Source organism: Cupressus sempervirens, chromosome 8 (genome assembly GCF_028749045.1).
Source record: "Cupressus sempervirens isolate cs-2001-9-10 chromosome 8, ASM2874904v1, whole genome shotgun sequence".
In the NCBI taxonomy this organism is placed as follows: domain Eukaryota; kingdom Viridiplantae; phylum Streptophyta; class Pinopsida; order Cupressales; family Cupressaceae; genus Cupressus; species Cupressus sempervirens.
This window is the reverse complement of record NC_143125.1, coordinates 793,567,053-793,591,754: the sequence shown is the minus strand read 5'-3', so window position 1 is coordinate 793,591,754 and position 24,702 is coordinate 793,567,053. Positions and strand designations below refer to the sequence as shown.

The window sequence follows — 24,702 nt, the reverse complement described above, 5'->3', positions numbered from 1 at the left end:
CTCCTTGATTGGCTATAAGGAAGCACAATCCATGTGCTCTCCTCTCATGCAATCTGAGCCTTCCATAAGCTTTTTCCCATCCTTGCATCTTAGCCCTCAATCTCTCAAGCCTCTTGCCTATAAATTGGATCCTTCCCCTTTACAAAATAACACAATCCATGAAGTAAAGTCATAATGTCATTTTGAGAAGCCATTTTACATCAAAACCATACACTCACACCCAAATTCCAACTCCATTTGAAGCCCTTTTTGAAGCATAAAGCTTGAGCATACATCCTATCTATTTAGACAAAGCTACTCAACAAGAGAGCTTCTCATTGAGAGAGCCCATTAATGGCTCATATTCTCAATTGAGAGTTCATCTTAGTCTATCTTGAAGTTTATGAATTTTGTTTAGTTTGTAGAAGCTTTATTTAAATTTGGTTTCTATTAGCATACTAACATTGCTCATATACATTTTTAGAAAATAAAGTATTTTTATTTTCTGAAAAAGTTCTGATGACATCATCATTTATTAATTAATTAATTATTTAATTAATTAATTAATTTTTATGCCATTAAATCCCTTTATCTTAATTAAAAATATTTAATTAAGGAAACCCTCCCAAAAATGTTTAAATCTTATTTAAACATTATTTTCTTATTTATTAATTATTTAATTAATAAATTGACCAAAAATCCTAAAATAAATAAAAAATTTATTTTTTGCCCAAAACTTGGTCAATTTTCTTATGACCAATAACCTCTTCCAAAATCTTCTAATCCTTCTTTAATTTCGATTAAAGGCTAATCTCATCATTTCCTACCCCTAACCCCAACTCAAAATATTTAATTAAAATTAAATATAAATCCTCATGTTTATTAAAAAAGTTTTAATAAATATCTCCTCAACCCAAACCCTTGAAATAAATAAAACTTTATTTATTTCCTAAAAATCTAATTTATCCTCATCCTAAGAAGTTCTAGACTCTTCTAAAAAGTCTCCATCCTCATCCTAGGAAATTCTAGACTATTCTAGAAAGTCTTTATCCTCCTCCAAAATCTAGACTCTTCTAGAAGATGTCTTTAAATCTAATCCTAATCCCCTCCTAACCTTGTCACATTCCCTAAACATGGGTTAAGACTTACTAACCCAAGTCAAAGCTAACAAATATCTCCTCCTTCACCCACCCTCATTAAATGCCATCCGCTTGCCTATCCCTAAGCTAATCCTAAACCATCCTAATCCATCCTCTAATCATTTGCACAAGCCTAAGCAAGCTTAAAACCTTCCTAATCAAGTCCAAGTCGAATTTGCTCTCATCACCCTCAAAATATCTCAACCATAAAACTTTATGAAGTCCACTAGGTCATAAATGACTCTTACAAGCCCTTTTATTGCTCTTACAAGTCATTATGAGGGTCTTTATGAAGATTTTATCTCTTGAGCCTCCTTTGTTGACTCATCCTTGCCCTTTCCTCCATCCTCTCACCATGTGACATGTGTCACTCCTTGATTGGCTATAAGGAAGCACAATCCATGTGCTCTCCTCTCATGCAATCTGAGCCTTCCATAAGCTTTTTCCCATCCTTGCATCTTAGCCCTCAAACCCTCAAGCCTCTTGCCTATAAATTGGATCCTTCCCCTTTGCAAAATAACACAATCCATGAAGTAAAGTCATAATGCCATTTTGAGAAGCCATTTTACATCAAAACCATACACTCACACCCAAATTCCAACTCCATTTGAAGCCCTTTTTGAAGCATAAAGCTTGAGCATACATCCTATCTATTTAGACAAAGCTACTCAACAAGAGAGCTTCTCATTGAGAGAGCCCATTAATGGCTCATATTCTCAATTGAGAGTTCATCTTAGTCTATCTTGAAGTTTATGAATTTCTTTTAGTTTGTAGAAGCTTTATTTAAATTTGGTTTCTATTAGCATACTAACATTGCTCATATACATTTTGGCACGCCCGGTGGGACCCCACATGGGTCATCTTCATTAGCTTTTTTAGTCAAGTTTTGTATGTCATTTGCTGATTTTGGCTAATTTTTCTTGTTTTTGTGATTGGTAGGATTGTATAAATTGGTTTTGTAGGTCCACATGAGCATGAAGAAGACAAAGGAACTCATAGTCTATCTCATAGTATTTGCAGATTTTTCAAGCTTATAGGTGGACAAAGCACTTGGAATTCTTCTTCCTCTTCTTGTCTATATTCTTCTTATTCCATCTACTTCTTCTTCTTCTTCTTCTTGTGGGAGATCTTGGCCATTTTTTTTTTTTTAAGGAAGCAAAATCATACACACTTCTTTTAAGTGCTTAAAATGAACCCCCAAATCATACTTAAATCCGTTAAAAAATTAAAAATTTGCAAAAAAGAAAAAATCTTTTAACAAGTGAAACTAAACCAATCTAATCATTTACATCCTTGCAACATCAAGGTTTTAGATGCATTCATGCAAAGTTAGGAACACTTCATTTTTGGGAATTTAAAAAGAACTTCAAGTTTCCATTTCAAAAGGTTCAAAATCAACACTAAGTGCACACTAAAATCTAAATCAAACTCAAAGCATCAATCAAAGATAAAATGAACCTCATTTGCAAATATGTTAAAGTTCTTTTAAAAATCTCATGAAAACTAAGAGTCCTAAATGGTTGCCAAAAATTGTCCTAAAAGCTTTGTTATTTGTTCCAAACAAATGTCTTGTTGCAAAATTTTGAATGTTTCTTAGGTTTGTCATGCATCAAAACAATCTAGGAATATCATTTTTGGGCTTAAAATATGCAAACTAGAACACAAAATCTTGAATGAAAACCAAAGTCCAAAGAGTAATTTTCACTTTTGAGTCCAAAAATGTATATGAGCAATGTTAGTATGCTAATAGAAACCAAATTTAAATAAAGCTTCTACAAACTAAACAAAATTCATAAACTTCAAGATAGACTAAGATGAACTCTCAATTGAGAATATGAGCCATTAATGGGCTCTCTCAATGAGAAGCTCTCTTGTTGAGTAGCTTTGTCTAAATAGATAGGATGTATGCTCAAGCTTTATGCTTCAAAAAGGGCTTCAAATGGAGTTGGAATTTGGGTGTGAGTGTATGGTTTTGATGTAAAATGGCTTCTCAAAATGGCATTATGACTTTACTTCATGGATTGTGTTATTTTGCAAAGGGGAAGGATCCAATTTATAGGCAAGAGGCTTGAGGGTTTGAGGGCTAAGATGCAAGGATGGGAAAAAGCTTATGGAAGGCTCAGATTGCATGAGAGGAGAGCACATGGATTGTGCTTCCTTATAGCCAATCAAGGAGTGACACATGTCACATGGTGAGAGGATGGAGGAAAGGGCAAGGATGAGTCAACAAAGGAGGCTCAAGAGATAAAATCTTCATAAAAACCCTCATAATGACTTGTAAGAGCAATAAAAGGGCTTGTAAGAGTCATTTATGACCTAGTGGACTTCATAAAGTTTTATGGTTGAGATATTTTGAGGGTGATGAGAGCAAATTCGACTTGGACTTGATTAGGAAGGTTTTAAGCTTGCTTAGGCTTGTGCAAATGATTAGAGGATGGATTAGGATGGTTTAGGATTAGCTTAGGGATAGGCAAGTGGATGGCATTTAATGAGGGTGGGTGAAGGAGGAGATATTTGTTAGCTTTGGCTTGGGTTAGTAAGTCTTAACCCATGTTTAGGGAATGTGACAAGGTTAGGAGGGGATTAGGATTAGATTTAAAGACATCTTCTAGAAGAGTCTAGATTTTGGAGGAGGATAAAGACTTTCTAGAATAGTCTAGAATTTCCTAGGATGAGGATGGAGACTTTCTAGAAGAGTCTAGAACTTCTTAGGATGAGGATAAATTAGATTTTTAGGAAATAAATAAAGTTTTATTTATTTCAAGGGTTTGGGTTGAGGAGATATTTATTAAAACTTTTTTAATAAACATGAGGATTTATATTTAATTTTAATTAAATATTTTGAGTTGGGGTTAGGGGTAGGAAATGATGAGATTAGCCTTTAATCGAAATTAAAGAAGGATTAGAAGATTTTGGAAGAGGTTATTGGTCATAAGGAAATTGACCAAGTTTTGGGCAAAAAATAATTTTTTTATTATTTTAGGATTTTTGGTCAATTTATTAATTAAATAATTAATAAATAAGAAAATAATGTTTAAATAAGATTTAAACATTTTTGGGAGGGATTCCTTAATTAAATATTTTTAATTAAGATAAAGGGATTTAATGGCATAAAAATTAATTAATTAATTAAATAATTAATTAATTAATAAATGATGATGTCATCAGAACTTTTTCAGAAAATAAAAATACTTTATTTTCTAAAGGTTTTTAGGTGTCTACACTAGGTAGTGAAGAAGTAGCTGAAGATGGAGGATCCATAGAAGGATAACGCTCTTCAAACTGAACATCTCGCCGAAACAAGACATCTCTGGAATCAAGATCAAACAACCTGTACGCTTTCACATCCTCACAGTAGCCAATAAAAATGAGTGGTCGACTCTTCTTCTCCATGGCTTTCCGCTGAGCATCTGGAATAAATGCCCAAGCCTCACTACCAAAAATGCGGAAAGTAGAAACATCAGGCTTGACATGAGTCCAAGCCTCTTCAGGAGTCATGTGTCGCAATGCCTTATGAGGCATCCGATTCTGAATATAGTTGGCACAATTGATAGCCTCAGCCCAAAATGAAGAACTCATAGCACGAGACTGTATCATACAATTGGCCATCTCCCATAATGTCCTGTTTTTTCTCTCAGCAACCCCATTCTGCTGAGGTGTATGGGGAACAGAGAACTGATGCTGTAAACCATGCTCAGTGCAAAAATCTCTGAAAAACTGATTCACATATTCCCCCCCATTGTCAGTGCGGATACGCCTGATGAAAAGACCAGACCGCTTCTCCACAAAGGTCTTAAAGATTCGAAATGAATCAAAGACATCAGATTTGTACTTCAAAAAGTACACCCATGTGTGTCTGGAGAAGTCATCAATGAAGGTGAGCACATATCGAGCACCTGAAAAAGATGGAGTGGGAAATGACATAAGATCACTATGTATCAACTCCAATGGTGCCTTAGCACATGTGGATCGACCTACTGGAAAAGGATCTCTGTGATGTTTGCCAAGTGCACAACCGTGACACACACCGTCAGTACAAGAGATCTGAGGTAATCCAATCACTAGCTCCTTTGTACTCATCTGTTGTAAGTATATGTAGTTGACATGGCCAAAACGCTCATGCCAAAGTTTGCTCACTGTGTCTGCATGAGCAATGAGAGAAACACCTGTAGAATCGGAGCTCTCAAAGCCATCGAACTGATATAAGTGAGACTGAAGATCAACACTCCCTGTAGCAATAACAAAATTAGGATCATGGAGGTCTCGAATAACCACATCATGTGGTGAGAACTCAACTGTCTTTCCAGAGCCTGAATGACAAATCTGAAAGACAGACAAGAGGTTCGTAGAAATGGCTGGAACCAAGAGAACATCCTGTAGTGAACCACCCTCTAAAGAGATAGTTCCTGAACCTGACTGAAAGCTGAGAAGAATCACCAACTGCAATATGTGTAGTAACACTCTGAGCAAGTGAGGTAACCAAATCAGGTGAGTGTGTCATGTGATGGGAAGCTCCAGAATCAAGAATCCAAGGAGCTGGAGAAGACAATGCACGTGCAGAAAGAGCATGTCCTTTCCCAGTAGGTGGAGGTGGAGCCTTTGGAGAAGCAATACTAGACTGTTGCATAGCCTCTTCTAATGCCTCAAGACGTTTCCAACACCTGGAAACTGGATGTCCTTCCTTGGCACAAAAACTGCAAGGTTCACCTGTATACTTCTTAGTCTTGGAGGAAGACTCACCAGACTTAGAAGTATTACCCTTCTGAGAGGGTTTCCGAGCATCTGATTTGGGAGGAGGCTTGGAGGAACTCTCGCTGCCTACTGAATCTGTCTTATGCTTCGATTTCGGCTTCGACTTTCCTGTAGATGTCTGAGCTACCAATGCCTTTGTCTTAGAACCAGTCATAGTATCCAACTGTGTGAGTTTTGACTGCTCTCTAGTCAAGCGATCACAAAAGACCTGAAAAGAAGGCATAACAAATCGATTCCCCAAAGCATCTTTGGTGGAATAGAATGTGGAAGCAAATATCTGAAAATTCCCTCGAAGCTTTGAGAGAATCAAATAGATGCACTCAGTATCAGTTTTCGTCTTTCCACAACTCTGCAACAAGGATCTCTGTTGAGTAAACTTCATCAAGAAGTCATCAATAGTAGGAAAGGAATCCGGTGCAAGTGTTGTAAGCTCTGTCTCTATCTGAAGTGCTCTGAGCTCATTCACTGTACCAAACAAGCCTTCAAGCTTGGTCCACATAACCAAAGGAGTATTACACCCATCCAAATGAAACTGTAAACTATCTGATACCTATAATGCAATCAATCCGATTGCCTCATCCATTTTGTTTCGATGCTACATGATCTCAAAAGGCCTCTGAAGAATAGGCTGAACAACATCTAAACATGACCACAACCCTTTTGACTGGAGAAGCCGAGTCATTGAGGTCTTCCAGGTGTGATAATTATGAGGGGTCAGAAGTTCTAGAGAAGAAGAGGTCTCGGCCATTGTTTTAGAAAGGGTTTTTTTTGCATTTTCTGATATATTAAAATAATAACAGAAAATAATATAAAAATGCCCCCCACAATGCAATAAACCGAACCCCTTACTTACAAATAGATTGCGTAAATGAGATAAGAGAAAAAAAACTTCAAATACAAATAAAAAATACCTAGTACCAAATACTGGTGAAAAGACTAAGAATCTGGAAAGGGCTCGAAAAAATCTTTCCGGTGCTTTTTTTGGATCGAAAAACGGAGCTATAACGAAGAAGTTATGCCCCCCGGAAGATAGAAGTCATCAACGGACTTCAAACGCCAAAACAGATATCAATCTGGAAAAAAAAATCCAAAAATTCCTTCTCCATCATCTCCGTCTCGGAATCAGCTTTCCGACGCTTTTTTCGAAATTGAAAAAGACCCCCGTATGCGAGAGTTATCGCAAAAAAACTAACAGGGCCCCCATAAGCTTGAAAAATATTTTAAAAAAAAAAAAAAAAAATAATTAAAAAAAATCACCGAGCGACGCGCTGGTTGAGCCGTCGGCAGTGGTGGCTGTCCGGAGCGGAGGAGGGCGGCGGAGGAGAAGCGCCACCTGATCGGAGGCGGGGCGGCGCTCTGGTTGAGCCGCCGGTGTTGGTGGCGACCGGAGCGCAGGCGGTGGCAGCCGTCAGAAGTAAAAAACCGGCGCCCGAAAAAAATACCGCTGGTATCGTCGCCCTGCCGATAAACAGTTGCCCCCACCGGAAAATGGGTCCGCGAGCCGAAAAATGGCTTGCGGCCATTTTTTAAATTTTTAATTTTATAGAATGCCTTGATTTGCGTGCAGAAGGCCGTACGGCCCTGTTGGGCAAAAAAATTTTGCCTCCCAGAGCAACATTGTCCAAATTGGACAAACTTTATATGGAAACAAGGGTTTTGACACCTTCTGGATCCATCCGTGACGTCCGTTTGGCCTCAACCTGCTTCAAAAATTAGTGACCCCCCTGTTTTCTCAAAAAATACCCAAAAAATTCCAGATCTGTTTTGTCAAACCCTCATTCTCCTTTTTCTCCAAATAACGAACAAGCTGCAGCAGATCTGGCTCTGATACCATGAAGGATTTGATCAATACAAATCCACAAAGCCTTCGAATACCTGCATGCAAAAACCTATCACAGAAGAAAAAGACAAGAGAAGGCAAAGGGTTTTGCTCTGAAAAATGTGCTAATATATTTTCAGCAATGAAAAAGATAATAAAATACAAAGGAGATCAATCCTTATAAAAGGAGATCAAAACCCTAAAAAGGGTAACCTAAAAGGAAAAGCTATTTAATAATTAATAATTAATTATTAAATAGAGATGCAAAAGGTGTATAAAGTAAAATCTTAAGAAGGGAGTAAAGCAAATTTAATAAATGAAATTAAATCAACACTTTACTCTAACATATATAACTCGAGAAGATAAGAAAAATATGGAGCAGAGAAAAATAGCTAGTGGAGCACATCATCAAAGGTGCCACCCACGCTGTCCAACTCATAGAACCTTCTATCCAAACCATGATCTTCTGATCTTGAGTTTGTTTAAGCATGCAGATCATCTCACTAGTAGTGCTTTGAGGGTTTCTTTTAATCTCCTTGTTGATGAGGTTGGCAGTTTGATTGAAGGTGTGTATATTATCCAAGTGCAGCCTCCAAAAGTACCCATTCTTCACCTCATTAGCGAAGAAGGTGGCATGACCATCCTTAAGTAGCCTTTTGAACTTAGACTTGTTGATTTTCATGGTAATTTGAATCTGTGATTTTTTTAAAAAAATATGTGAGACTTCGAAAAGACTCAGTAAGCAATCTGGGGATGTTTTGAAACCTTTCTTCATTTCTGCACTTCCAAATTTGCCACAAAATGTTAGATGAGAGAATGTCCCAAAACATGTTAACATCTTTTTTAGCATTAGAAATAAAACTAGTAATAATTTCAAAAATATTGAAAGTAGAAGGGATGGATATACCAAACATCAACCGAACCTCTTTAGTAAAATTGCACTCAAAGAAAATATGTCTTCTCGTTTTCGAGGTTCTGCAAATGTTGCAATAATTAATATCAGAGAAAGTGTTCCTAGTAGGAAGCTTGTTGAGAATAAGCAACCATTTAAAACATTTAATTTTAGGATCAATAGAACTTTTCCAAAGATTATCAAAAAGCTTATTCCAGGAAGGAACATCCAAATCAGTATACCAAGTATTATTAACATGACTGATAATTTCTTCATTGCAATTTATAACAGTGTAAATATTCTTAGCTTTAAGTTTGGAGATGATGATACCCTCAGGTCATTTAATTTTTAGATAACTATTGGAGTCGACACGACATAAAGTAGGAATATCCTTACTAGCCTTGATTGTCATATTATAAGTCTTCTTATGAGAACCAGGAAGGTTAAATTTATTCTTTAATTCATCCCGCTAGATAAGTCTGTCCTTTTCAAAGATATAAATATTTTTTTTGATCCCATGGTTGGCTTAATTCTTGGCAGAGCACCCTTGGGTAAGAGCAAGGGGTTTATTACCCAACTTAAGGTTCCACCAAATAGATCTTTCACCATGGAGGGTCTTATCATAATAGAAGTTTTTGTTTTTGATGAATTGCCTAACATGGTTCTAGGCTTTCCAAATGGACTCAAATATTGCTAAGCCTCGAACAATGATAGGAAAATCACCACAAATGAGATCAGTGAAGGGAAGATTCTTCCAGAATTTGGCATTTTTTGGATATCCCCTCTCAGAATTGTTACGAATCAGAACTTTCCAAGGGTCATCTCCCTCCAAGGCATGAAAGATCCATTTGGAGGCCAAAGCAAGACCACCTAGTCTTAGGTCTATAAGCCCCAAGCCCCCAAGGAGCTTGTCAACATGACACCAATTCCATTTGACAGAGTGAATCTTGTTATTCCCTTTCCCATCTGACCAGAGATACTTCCTGATAGCTTTTTGGATTTCTAGCACTTGGTAATCATTAAACATCCAAGAAAAGGCATATTATATATTGTAAGAAGAGAGATTTTTCTGACACACTTGGATTCTACTAGCAAAAGAAAGAGACCTATTGTGCCATTTGTTCAGTTTATTATGAATCTTATCCTTGACCCAGCTCCACATCTCTTTTAAAGAGGGTTCAACGGAGAATGAGATATCCAGATATTTGACAACTTTAGAGGGGCCACCCCATTGGAAACCAAACTTATCAAACCAATCAGGAGGTTGGTCTTTCCATCTAAGACAAATAGACTTAGAATGAGATAATCGAGCTCTGGAAATTTTACAGAAAAAATTGAGTTTATTGATCATGGCTTCAAAATTAGCTTCAGAGGCTTCATTAAAAAGAGAGGTGTCATCAGCAAGTTGGCAATTGATAATTTCCTTACTATCAGGAAGGGTGACGTCTTTAACCGCAGGGGATAAAGTGTTGTTCCTAAGAATTAAAAAATACTTTTAGATTTTATTAGAAGAAATATATTAATAATAAATGGAAAATCTAAATTTATAATAGAAATATTAATTTAAATAAAATTTAATATGTATATTTTGAATAAAGAAAGATTAATTGTAATCGACTTTACAATTTAATGATATTGTCTAGAAGTATAAATGGAAAGAATGATTGTTGCAATTTGTTTTACAAATCAAATGTTTTTGTTGATTTTATACCAATTTAAAAATACTCTTATATTCAATACGTGAGTCCACCAAATCTACATTTGTAATTATAAAAATATAAATAAAATTTATATAAACATATGTAAAAATAAAATACATAAATGTTAAAATGTCATTATTGAGATAAAAATCTATGTATTCAACATAGGATAATACTTACCTACCAAAACATCGTCCACCCATATCTAAATAATATTGAAATAAAAACCTCATTTATAAGAGAATTATTTTTTATATAATAAAAAGATACATAAATATCACATATGATTATTTCAAATGTCCTTAAACATATGATAAAAAGACCTCCATTACTAACTAACATTTGATTTTACCAAGACAATTTCTATTGAACATTCACTCTACATCTACTCCTCTTCACATCCCCACAATGCAAATAGTAATAAGGTTAGCCTTCTACATATAGGTGACCTATCCTTTATTTTTAGAATGTCTTATAAAAATCTTTCTTTCTTACTATTTGGATTTCTAAAGATTGTAGAATAAGTCATTATGTTCATATGAATTCTTGTCTATCATTTCTAAAAGGTAGTTGGATCTATACTTATTTATAAAATAGAAAGAAATAATTGTGAAATTTGATATATATGTAGATTGCAATTGATACACTGAAATAAACCTAGGTTTACACAAATATTTTAGATTTATTTTCATATAATATGTTTCCCTTTTAGATATTAGCAATCCAACAAATGTGAAAAACATAGAAAAATCAAATCAACAATATATAAAAATTAAAAAAATAAATTTTAAATTTTAATCTAAATTGTGTGTATATATATATGATAAAGTAGATTGTAATGCTTATTTTATTAAAAAAATATTGATATCTATTTTTAAATTTAATAATTTTTATTAGAAAATTAAATTCTTTCATTTATTACAAATACATTTATCATCGAGATTATTATATAACATGTTTCTACCCAAAAAAAATTATGGGTCATTCATAGCAAATTTTCATCTAAACTAATTATTTTAACATAAATTAAACATCATATGATTTTTATTTTCAATTAAATGTTGTTTTTCATACAAATAAGCCTTGAATTTATTCGAAATGGTCATTTGGAAAAATGGAAGATTCGGTAAACTAAAATTGCTTTAAGTGGGCAATTCGAGGGCCCACATAAAACACCTCACCGCTTTTTGTACTATTTGCTTATTCTGACAAAATATATTGACATGGGATGAACATAAATACATTGACAGATTGTACATTTTGTTGTAAATAGGAAAAACGGAAGCTCGACAGCCAGTACAAAATATTCGACTATTTAGCGAGTGCCAAAGAGAAATGCCTTCATACAAAGCAAAATGCAAAACACCATGTTGTACGTCTCTTGCAAGATTTGCAATAGAAACCAATGTGTCCCTCCCAAGTGAATGACCACTCTCTTGGTCAATTATACACACCACAAGGTGAAGGAATATGAATTGAAAACAACTGTGACATCATATAAATGTGTTTGAGCTGTAAATTGTCCTTTGCATACCCCACAAAGATGCAAAATTACTCATATTCTCTCTCAACACATGTTCCCTTGATGTGATGACAACAAAGATGTCAAACATAGCCTAGGTCACCTAACCCCATCATGGAGGAAATTGCTAAGAAGCTTCCCTCACCCTTTCTTTAATCTCTCCTTCCATTATTTTACATCTTTTTCTTCAAATAGACACAACTTTGTCCTCGACCCCAGCTTCCTCGATGCTTCGTCTGTCCAATCTGTCCGCCATCAGAGTACTTCGATAAGGCCAACGCCCATTTCTCTGCAACTTCGCCGAGGCCTAGTCTCACAATCCTATATATATATATACACACCCATCTCCCAACATATACACAATGTGTATTGATCAAAGATCAATACTCACCGATGCATTCCCATCTGGGCAGTTGCGCGCAGGCTCTTCTGATCCATGCAATTTGAGCATTTGGGTGTCCAAAACTCCCGTTTTTGAGATCACCCATGGAGCTCAGAAGAAGATTGATGTCGTACCGCAGATCTCCGTCACGTAACGGAGAAAAAAAGATGTCCACCCCGTCCCCGTCGGAGTCCCCGGAGATCGTCAAATCTCCCCGTTTGGGTCCCTTCAGCCCCGGTTCGAGTCCCCGGAAGGCTCTGAAAAACTTCTTTGTGAAGAAAAAGAGCCGTCCCTCTTCTCCCCCAGAGTCCGTCAATCCCTCTTCTCCCCCAGAGTCCGTCAAGTCCACCGACTCCGCCAAATCGACAGAGTTGACGCATCCCAAGAGCCGTCGAAATGGGGTTGAGACGCGCGAGTTGACGGAAGTTTTCCAGCATTTTGACGCCAACGGTGACGGCAAAATCTCTGCCTTTGAGCTGAGAAATGTGCTCGCCTCGCTTGGGGATGAGGATCTGAGCGAGGAAGAACTGACGGCCATGATTAGAGAGGCCGACTCGAATGGTGACGGGTATATCGATTTGACGGATTTTATCCGTCTAAATAGTCCCCAGATCGATGGTTTTGACGCCGAGTCTGAGCTGAGAGACGCTTTCACGCTGTTTGATGTAGATAAAAAGGGTGTCATCACTGCTCAGGACCTCCATGAAATTATGAGACGTCTGGGCGAAGAGAGCAGTTTGGATGACTGTCATTTGATGATAAAGCGTGTAGATTCTGACGGGGATGGGGTCGTCAATTTTGGGGAGTTCAAGCAAATGATGATGGCTTAGACTCGCTCCCTGAGCTTAAAATCTTCTTCTTCTCGGACATGGGAGGATTCACCATGATCAGGTTTGGCTTGCTTTAAAGTTAGGTCACGAAAATGAAAATTTTAAAATATATAATATTAGGTTAAAATTCGTGATATGACTTTGGACATGGAGAGAGAATGTTTTAAAGAAGATAAAAATGACTCCTTGTAAAATCAGAGCTTGTGGAAGTTTTAAAATGAGCGCAATGGGGAAAGTCGTGGTTCTTTTGTCGGGTCTTTAGGTACGATTGTGTTGGTGTACAATTTAACAATATTGGGATAGTGTAATCTTAATATTGTACAAACGATCTCAATAGTAATACTATTGGGTTTTTGAAAGTCAAATAATCATTGTAAGGATTTTATGCATATTATTTTCATTGTTATTGTTAGTGACTTTATATTGTTTGTTAATTTTGTTAGACATTATAATGGAATTTTCTTTAGACTAGTAATTTGAGGCATTTGTTTTCTCCTCTTTTGACATGTACATTGAAAAATATATCATTGATAATAGTAAGAACAACAATAAAAGATAACTAATATTGATTCTGAGGATGCAACATTACACTTAACATTAGAGCAAAAACAACACAAAGAACAATCTATTTTAATTCTTGAAGGATCACTTATTATGCTTCCAAATATGAAAGGAACCAAAATACTAGAGCAAGAACGACCTCTTTTTCAATTTTTACCAAACTCTCCTTGAGTCCCACCCACTTCCCTTGCTTACCCATATTCTTTGAGTCGATTAGAGCATTCATATCTACTTTTAAGGGAAGTATGTTCCGAGGAACATCTCTTTGTTTCTTTGAGCACCTTCATTATAACAATCAAAACTTTAGTTCAAGGGCCACCAACAATTTTGAGAGATGTTTAGAATGAAACTCTCAGCCCTTGCATTCCACCTAGACCTACATTCCTTCACAACCTAAGATACCTCTATTGACCTTGTCACCACTTGGTTGGAGCATAAATAATGGAATCCAAGAACATGTGAAAGACTTTATCCTTGCATTAGGATTTTGAATAGGAATTCTCTATTGCCATTCCATAAAAAGTAAGAGGAAACATAATAGTAGCAGCTACAATCAAGCCAAATCCAAATGTTAGAAACCTACAAGCAACTATGCTACCAATTAAGAGAGGTATGCCATCTTAAATGGATAGCTTGCTTACAGCCAAATAAATGGCATAAATGCTTTTAAAAAAAGCAAATCCAAATGTTAGAAACCTACAAGCAACTATGCTACCAATTGAGAGGGGTATGCCATCTTAAATGGATAGCTTGCTTAAAGCCAAATAAATTGCATAAAATGCTTTTTTTATATTATAAATATGTGTAATAAATTATCATCCTAACAATATCATCAACCATTTTCAATAAATATCTTTCACACAAACTTGAAAGTTAACTTTGCAAATAATCATTACAAACCCATGAAAGAAATTGATGACCCTAAGCTTATTAATAAGTAGCATTCATAAATATGCATACCTTAATCATTGACTCATACTCTCCAAAATTTGGACCATTTTAATAAAATGTTAACTTTGCCTTAAAAATAAATTTTAGCATCCAAGTAATAAAACATACATTTTAAAGAGATTTCCTTTTAGAACAGCTTAACTTATGATTAACTTTTCATTTTTAATTAGGTAGAAGGTTACATGTTAGGTTTAGAAACATAGTCAATAGTTATTTCAAAAAATATTTCATTTAATATTTTTAAGTTCTTTCTTTTCAATTAGGTGGAATGTCACAAGTCAAGTTTGGAGGCATAGAAAATGCACTCTTAGAATAATTCAAAAGATTGAAGTATGTCGAAGTTTTTAATAACAAATCAAACGTAATGCAAATTTGATTAAATATCTAATAATACATCTAATACTAATATCATTTTCATAATAAAAAATAGTATATAATCTAATAACATAATTTTTATAATATATAGCATTTTCTAAATTAAATTGTGTATAAGGTTTTAGCACGAATGTTTAGGAATACACTCTACTATCCATCATCATGAAGAAGAGCGTTAAGGAAACATTTCCTTGACTTTCTTCATCCTTATTATGGATCATTGAGTATCCTTATTTCCTTGGCCCTTTTCATCCCAATGATGGATCACAGTGTGATATGAAATGTTGATGCTATAATGTTTAACCTTGATTTTTTTATTAGGATAATAGATCATATAATGTAATGCCAAATATACAATTTAATCCAAAAATTATTTTATATTTGTTTTTCGTTTATCAATAAAAGGAAAATGCCCATTTTATTAATATCATAAATATTCACAATACCTCGTTCATGTTGAGATAATGGGTGTTGCACACATTGCATAATATTGTTATATTGTATTATTTTATTTTATTATGTAATGTTGTATCTAGATGAACGTGCAACATGTAAAGATTCCCATGAAATATTCTTGATAAGTTGTATTGTAACATTGTGATAATATTTTATGTAATTATTTAATATTGAAAAAAATAATTAAATGCCCAATATTAAATGTGGAGTCAGTGGGTTAGGTAGCACATGGTCTTAACACATGGTTTATGTAATACCACTTAGTGGTTTTGTGAGACTTGCTACTATATAAGTAGCCACAAGGCTAGTTGTTGGAGTGACAAGGAGAAGACAAGAAAGACAAGAGTCGAGCGGAACAAGGCTTGACAGGTTAGCCAATGAAGCATTTGTGAAAGTTGGAAGCATGGCATGAGATGTGTGGATTAATGCTTGTTCACATAGATTGTTTGGTAGTGACTATGGCTGTGAAGGCTTCCATGGTTGTATTGCAATGATATTTTTTGCTGAATAATACATGGTGACGGATGCTTTTGGAGGCTGGGTTTTTCCCTCAATGAGGGTTTCCTAGGGTATATCTTGTGTCACATTTTTTGTAGGCATGTTGTCTACTCTCTTGCACGTGGATTTCAATTGCACATTTATTTTAGATCTATTATGGATTATGTGGAAATAGTTATATTCTTTATTGCAAGTTTCCTTACAATTGGTATCAAAGCTATGGTTTTATTATTGTAACCCTAGATTGAATCCATGGGAATGCATGAGAGGATAAAAGAAAGGGCAAGATATATGAGTTATTTATTGCATATCTGAGGGTTTTGGGTTTGCTGTTATGATGAGATGTTAAAAGATTTGGGCATGTGAAATTTTTTGGACAACAAGGTTCTTCGGATGTTTCATTTAAATGAGGGTTTTAGGGGAGGGAGCTTGCAGAAGTGACCTCCTGGGTAAAAACAAACCTCACCATTGGATCTGGGTCGACATTTCTATAAAGTTTGTTATATAATATGCTCGAGTTTGGCCATGTTTAGAGGAAATAGATGAGTTTTTTAGTTTTAGCTCATAATGGCCGTCAAAATTTATCCCGTTGGAATTTTTGTCACAAAAATAAAATAAAATGAAAAATCGTAGTGAAAATGGTAAAAAGACTGTCATAGTAAAACGACTATAACTTTCTCTTAGAATATCAGATTTCAGAGTTCTTATAAGCGTTGGAAAACTAATTTAGAGCACTATAACTTGGTGTAGGTTTGTTTTTGTGATTTTCAGATTTTGTCAAGTTTTAAGAGCCCTAAAGTCAGATGTTGTTTATTTTGAGCACAGATTAGGGCGTAACTTGGGCATACGGAGTCGGATTTTGGACTTCGAGTAGTCAATGAAAAACTCTTGGAGAGCTCTACACATTGATTTAAATTTGGTGCAAGTTTGACATGATTTATTTGGTTATATATTGATCTGAACTATATATATATATATATATATATATATATATATATATATATATATATATATATATACTATGGTAACATTGTGAGTTTATGACATTGTATGTTTAGAGATTTAAGATTTGATGTCATTGTATACTCAGTTCATTATTTCAGATCGATCTCATGATGATATGATTATCAATATTTGGTTTGGATATGTATGATGACTTGTTGGATCTACAAGTTGTGCAGTGTTGTAAGCGGTCTATACTTATAGGTTGCATTTATGGCTTGGTTATGGGTTGTCTCTGCCCATTGATCTTTCATTATTGATGCATATTCAGATTGGTGGCTTGGATTTGGGTTGTCTATGCCCTAAGTCACATGATTTGCTAATTATTCGTCATGTGGAAGGGATGATATGTTGTTATAAGGTATAGTCATGACAGAGGATTGTGGTTGACTATTTTATGCTTACAGGTTGGACATATTGAGAGTAAGATGCTTAGTTCATGGATGTGATTATAATGCCATGAATTTTGCCATGACATGATTGGCTATATAGGTACATCCTTGATGTTCATTAGCTTGGATTTCTAATTCAGTTATGGTGGTATATCTTCTTGGTTAAGGATCATGGTGATTTGGTGTCTTTTGAGGAGCTCATGATGTGCACTTTGAGTTCTTTGATGGTTTAATGCCTTAGTTGATTCTCATGGTTAGAGGATGATTTTTCATCATGTGTCATGGATAGCTTGGATAGACACTTTAGTGAGAGTTTGGGATAGTGATGGGGTGATAGTGCAGGATTAGTTCCTAGTTTGGTTTGTATCTTCTTGGTTTCACTTGGTACTGACACTTTGGTTGTGTGAGTGTAGACTTGGAGGATCTTCATGTAGGAGATGGATTTTATGATGCTATAGGTGACTTAGTACCACGGTTGAGTGAGAGTTGTTGGCATTGATGTACTTATTGAGTGTTTGTAGATGTTGGAGGTTTGTCTTAGATCCTGTTGTTACAGAAGCATCTTTGACATTTGCATGGTGCACTTGTTGTCTTCATGGTGTGTGAAGATGGTTAGATCTTGAGAACTCATGGGGTTCTTAGTTATCTTCATGGTGTGTAGAGATGGTTGCATCTTGAGGACACATAGGGTTCTTGGTAAAGGTGTGGTTTATGCTTTCATTTGACATGTTATCCTTGGTGTGATGATACTTTCATTATTATGTCATGGTATATTCTTGATACACGTTTAGAGTTGTGACATGCTATGTTCTTATGGAGAATGTAATCTCTTTGGTTGAGATGGTTTAGATCATGTTGTCATGTTTATGTTCTTGAGGCCATGGTTGGAACTTTGACATTGATCTTGGTTTAGTTTTTTGGTATTGAGTACATTGATCATAAGCTGGATACTTCATGATATTGCTATATTGCATTTGGAGTTGGCATGCATTGATTAGTTACAGGTGCTCATGGATACTTAGAGATGGTGGTGATGCTGATTTCTCTTGGATTAGAGAAGTATTTGTTGGAATAGTTGATGGTTTTAGCAAGAAATCTGAAGGGCAATCACTTAATATGGACTTGAGAGGAGATTGTTCTTAGTTGAGTCTTGGTTGGAGACTTGGATATCTTGATGAGCATTCTCATTCTCCACTCTTGGTCTACTCAGCAGTTTTCTACTTGAGAGGTATAGCCCATTGTTTCTCTTAGGTGCATTTTATTTATGCATGTCTTTCATGGATATGGATCTTGAGCTATGGTAAATGAGTTAGTTCTGGAGGGTTTGTTTGAGAGATGGTTTAGCATTGGTTATCTCCATTTGCATATGTTGTTATGCTAATTGAATTTGGGAGATGGTTTTATATTGGGCATATTCCTTGGTTTAGGAATGGTTTATGAGTTTAATCTTCTTGTGAGAGGCTTACATCCATGATTAGTTATATGGTATGGTTTGGGTGTTGTTGCGACTTCTTGTTGGGGTATTATGGAGGAGATCATACTTGACAGTTTACATTTAGAGGTGTGTGTAGAAGGACATGATACAAGTTATGATTTGCATGGTTTCTCCGATCTTGGTTATTTTCTTGGCTGTTCAGTTTCACTTACATTGGATTTGAGATTGGTTAGAGATTGTGATCACTGGTTTGTGCTCATGTATGTGAGAGATGACACAATTATTCCTTTATCTCTTTCCTCTGTTGGTTGTGGAGAATTTGGGAGACTATTGGAGACTTGATATGAGAGTTGTTCTTGTAAGTTATCCGTTTATGTATTGTGGATGTCCTTGATACTATATGGATTCACTTCTTTGAGATGTTATGAGTGGATTGGTTATAGATTTGACATTATCTTTTTACAGTGGGAGCTTGTTGGTATATATGTGGCAGGTATTGTTCTTGAGGCTTGTGAATACAAGTTACAAGTTGGATATGTTGATGATATGAGATTCACTTGGTATTCTTTTGGAGGTATGGCTAGTTGGATGGGTTTGACACTTCCTGTGGGTGTTATTTTAGCTATGGATAATTTGACAACTACAGATACATGTGATTGCCTTTGGATCAGATTTTTTGTGCTTGAAATTTTAGTTGGTACAGGATTTTATGATCTTCTAATGCGATAGGTTGGGTGGCTTTCTCTTTAGATGGCTTCTATGTATGTCCAATGGCAGTGGCATAATAGGAGGTGAGATCATTCATTTTTGAGATGCTGGATACTTTGATTTTGTTGCAGGTACCAAGATGGAGCACTTGGTGTACTTTGATCCATGATGGTGGATGTGCTGAGAGGGATTGTTCCCTTGTTCATTTATGTGGCTACGAATTGACCCTATGCAATGTATACAACAAGTGGGAGATTGTTGAGATAATGGGTGTTGCACACATTACATAATATTGTTATATTGTATTATTTTATTTTATTATGTAATGTTGTATCTAGATGGACGTGCAACATGTAAAGATTGTCATAGAATATTCTTGATGAGTTGTATTGTAACATTGCGATAATATTTTATGTAATTATTTAATATTGGGGAAAAGAATTAAATGCCCAATATTAAAGGTGGTGTTAGTGGGTTAAGTAGCACATGGTTTATGTAATACCACTTAGTGGTTTTGTGGGACTTGCTACTATATAAGCAACCACAAAGGTAGTTGTTGGAGTGACAAGGAGAAGACAAGAAAGGCAAGAGTTGAGTGTGATAAGGCTTGACAGGTTAGCCAAGGGAGAATTTGTGAAGGTTGAAAGCATGGCATGCGATGTGTGGATTCATGCTTGTTCACATAGATTGCTTGGTAGTGGCTATGACTGTGAAGGCTTCCATGATTGTATTGCAATGGTATTTTTTTGCTGAATAATAAATGGTGATGGATGCTTTTGGAGGTTGGGTTTTTCCCTCAATGAGGGTTTTCTAAGGTATATCTTGTGTCACATTTTTCGTAGGTATGTTGTCTACTCTCTTGCATGTGGATTTCAATTGCATATTTATTTCAGATTTATTATGGGTTATGTGGAAATAGTTATATTCTTTATTGCAAGTTTCCTTATTGTTCAAGTGTAGGCATCGAGGGAAAAATAATGGGGTTAAGAAACCCCCAATAGTGCCTAGGGCCGTAGCCTTATGTATGTAGATTTTCCCAAAATGGGTCTTTGAAGAAGGCATTCCTTCTCTTACAAATAATTATTAGGGGGCATACACCCTATTACAAAATCATAATATGTTTTATAGAATTCGTTGATAACATTGATAATGTAGAGAATGAACTATTGAATGTAGAAGAGAAGTGATTAGAATTCCTTCCCCAAGAGCTGTTTACTTATGAACTTTCAACTTGCCAATGAAAAACAAAACATAGCAAACCCAATATTATTTAAAACAACTTATTTGAGCAAGAGATTATAACATTTTTTTTGGAAAGTAGATTACTGAAAACTAAATGTTAGACTAAGGTGTTAATTTATTAAATTACCTTTACTCCCTTCTTAAGATTTCACTTTATACACTTTGCATTTACATTTAATAATTAATTCGTAATTATTAAATGTCTTTTACCTCTTAGGGTTCCCCTTTTAGGTTTTCGATCTCCTTCTATAAGGATTGGTCTTTTGTAATTATCTCTCATCTTTTCAATCTGATCATATCTAGTTCTCATATTTTCAAAGCAAAACCCTTGCTTCTTCTTTGCTTTTTCTTCTTTGTGACAGGTTCTAATATCTAGTTCTCATATTTTTAAAGCAAAACCCTTACCTCTTTTTTGCTTTTTCTTCTCTGTGAGTGGTTCTTGTATGCAGGTGTTCTTCGATTTTTGTGGATTTGTATTGCTCAAATCCTTCATGGTATTAGAGTTTGACCTTGTTCAGTAATTGGAGAAAAAAAAGAATGAGGGTTTGACAGAATTGATCTAGCATTTTTCAAGTATTTTCCATGAAAATAAGGGGATCTCTAATTTTTAGAGCATTTTGAGGCCAAACAGACCTTATGCTTGGATTCAGAAGGCATCAAAACCCCCATTTTCATATAAAATTTGTCAAACTTGGACACAGTTGGAATCCAAGGCAAAATAATAGTCATAATGACAATGCCATCAACCATTTTCAATAAAGAAGACTTTATCTTCCTTTGCAAATAATTATTACAAACATATGAAAGAAAATGATGACCCCAAGCTTATTGATAGACATAAAGATTGAATAAGTAGCATTCATCAATATGCATACCTTATCACTAATTCGTACCCTCCAAGAATTTACTATTAACTAAATGTTAACTTTGTCTTAAAAAAATAAATTAGTCTCTAATTTATCAAACATACATTATAGAGAGGCTTCCTCTTAGAATACTTTTAACTTATGAGATGAAGTTTTCATTTTCAATTAGGTAAAAGGTCACATGTTAGGTTTGGAAACTTAGTCAATAGTTATTTCAAAATATTTGATGTAGAATTTTAAAGAACTTTCTTTTCATTAGGTGGAATATCACAAGTCAAGTTTGGAGGCGTAGAAAAAGTACTATTAGAATAATTCAAAAGATTGAATTATGTAGAACTTTCTATTAACAAATCAAGTGTTATACAAATTTGATAAAATATCTAATAATACATAAAATAGTAATATTATTTTCATAAAAATTTCAATAGTATAGAACCTAATAACATAACTTTTATAATGTACAACATTTTCTAAATTAAATTATGAAGAAGATTTCAGCATGAATGTTTTGGAGCACATTCTATGATCCATCACCAGGATGAAGGAAGTTAAGGAAACATTTCCTTGATTCTCTTCATCCTCATTATGGATCATGGAGTAGCTCTTTTCATCTTAATGATGGATGCAATTGTATTATCTTTTAATTCAATTAAAATAAGGGAATGACCCCTAACCTACCCCTTCGATACTGAAACATATCCTTAGGTAATGGCTTGGTGAATATGTTTTCTACCTATTCCTTAGGTTCCACATACTCCAACCTTGCTTCCTTTGCTTGAACCTATTCTCTAAGATAATGATACTTGATGACTATGTATTTGGTCTTAGAGTGCATAACTGGATTCTTTGAGATGTAATGTTAGAAAGTAAAGTGCGCAGATATAACTGAGAGGAGTAGAGGAGGGGAGAGAAGGGGGTGAATTAGTTATGCATTTAAAACAACTTTATGCCCAATTATAGATATCATCTATGAATCTTAAACTTGCATATATAAGTAAGCTGAAAATAAAATCATGCACAACATAAAAAGACTCATAATGTCGTATTTTGTTAACTAGGGAAACCCTAGCCAAGGGAAAACCCCAGTGGAGATGGTACCCACAAAATGATCTGCTAAGCACAAGTATCTTGTAAAAGGTATTGACCCTGCTAGGAGTCTATTACATGCATATAGTTTATTTGTCCTTATTAGAGGACTAGGCCTGATTAGAAGCATTAAACCTGTTAGGAGTTATATTTACAATAAAAATACAAGCTAAGCCTAGTGCCCAAACATGCATATACAACTTCACTGAATAGACACAAAACCTTGACTATGCTAATATCTTGAATATTTGATTAGTCCCTATAGTTCCACACATATAAAACTTCATACATTAGTGTACTCTACTATGATCATCAAATTCACATCTATATAATATCATTAGATCAGTGCACATATATCAATCATACCATTATAACATCATTGGCAAATTTGCTAAACCAAAAGGTCTTACTTTATACCATATCCCTTAAGTTGTCAATCTTGATGTTCTACATACTCACTAAAACTTAATATCAAATTATGCCATGTAAGGGTTAGCATCTAGGATGTCATCCCCACCTTGTCAAGATCTTGTTTTGATAAGCCAAAATATTTTCTTGGCTAAAAAGCCAATACTCTGCCAGTTGCCCTATTTTTTGATGATATCCCTGTTATTGAAAATCTTCCAAAAATTAAACCAAAACTCTAAAAAATCTTCAAAAACCTTACACATGTTGTCTATGAACCCCATAATATCTGCCTCGAAGCTCACTAAACAAAATATGTATTCTATGAAGCTTGCTGAACAAAACAATAAGTGAATACACTATAATGTGCCTTTGTACTTAAACAATTTCTTAAGTGTTTTTATACCAAAATTTATCCTTTAGCTTCTACTGACATCTTAATACTACATTATGTTGTCATTAATGATAACCCTAACAACTATCCTTAGCCAAATTTCCAACAATCTTCCCCTTTGGCATTGATGACAACATGGAAAAAAATGGCTAAGTATAATACACTTTCCCAAAACTTCAAAATGTTCAAAACTTGTGGCCAAAACAAAAGCTTCAAAATTTATGGATCATTGATATATACCATCTATACAAACTTCTCCCCATGAGCTTATACTCACTATAAATGCTCCCCCTTACTATATACTTAGTAAGCTATACATACCTTACAAATTTATGTTGATCATACTATAATTTTTCTTGTCTACACCTAAGACAAAATTTCTATTTACATGTCAAAATTGTGTTTATGTATATCTTCCTTATCCTTGTTGCTTAGCCAAAAGAGTTATATAATTAGAAAAAAAATGGCCTTCAATGCTGCAAGCTCTTTATCCCAAGTTGTCTTGACTGACTCTCCAACATTTATTACTGCATACAGTCCATAAGCTAGAACCTTTTCTCCTTTAAGGTCCATGAAAGAAAATTTCTCATAAGATTTATGCACTTCTAGGAGTGTGTCTAGTTGTTTTTGCAATAAGTCCATTCTTTGTGGTAGGTGGTCTCTAAATAAATTGAATCTTCTTAACATTTTATCTCTATCATGTTCCAAGAGTCTCAACTCATTATAAGTCTGTCTTACTCTATGATCAATTTCAATAATTGTAACATTTTTTGAGACTTAATTTCTTCTTCTATCTTTTCTATCTTAGTCTATTTATCCTTAATTTCCTTATAGAAATCGAAAGTATGAATATGTGCTTTAGCACATTCAACATATAACTGCTTACCATCTGATATACTCTTTCTTAAGTCTTTATACAAGTATCTAAAATAATTAATCATTCTTTACATTTTCAAATACTTGATTAAACAAATTGAGCTCATGATATGCTTGTTCTTTTTCCTTTACAGTCTCTTATAAACTAGTAAAATATGCATCAAATTCTATAAGGATTTTCTCCAATTCATTTTCCTTATCTAGCTCTCCATATTGAGTTTGAAAAGGTAATGGTTTCTACAATCTACCAAGTGCTAGACCCAATACCTTTTGAGTGTGCCCTGTCTTCTTTTCAAATTCCTCAACTTAGAAAATGAAAACAATGATAGTTGCATATATCTCTTGGGGTTCACTGCACCTTTCATCAAACTTGTAATGTCTCCATCAAATAAGGTTTCCAAAGTAGGTGTAGAGGTGCTTGTACTTTCTTTTCCTTTATT

General features: G+C 34.7%; 1 pseudogene across 1 annotated transcript; it reads left to right on the top strand.

Annotated features, from left to right (window-relative positions):
- The first annotated feature begins 11,415 nt into the window (after positions 1–11,415).
- Positions 11,416–13,404, top strand: LOC149544785 (putative calcium-binding protein CML23 pseudogene; annotated as a pseudogene). Its single transcript, XR_016355070.1, has one exon. The product of XR_016355070.1 is annotated as a putative calcium-binding protein CML23 pseudogene (transcript).
- The last annotated feature ends 11,298 nt before the right edge of the window (positions 13,405–24,702 follow it).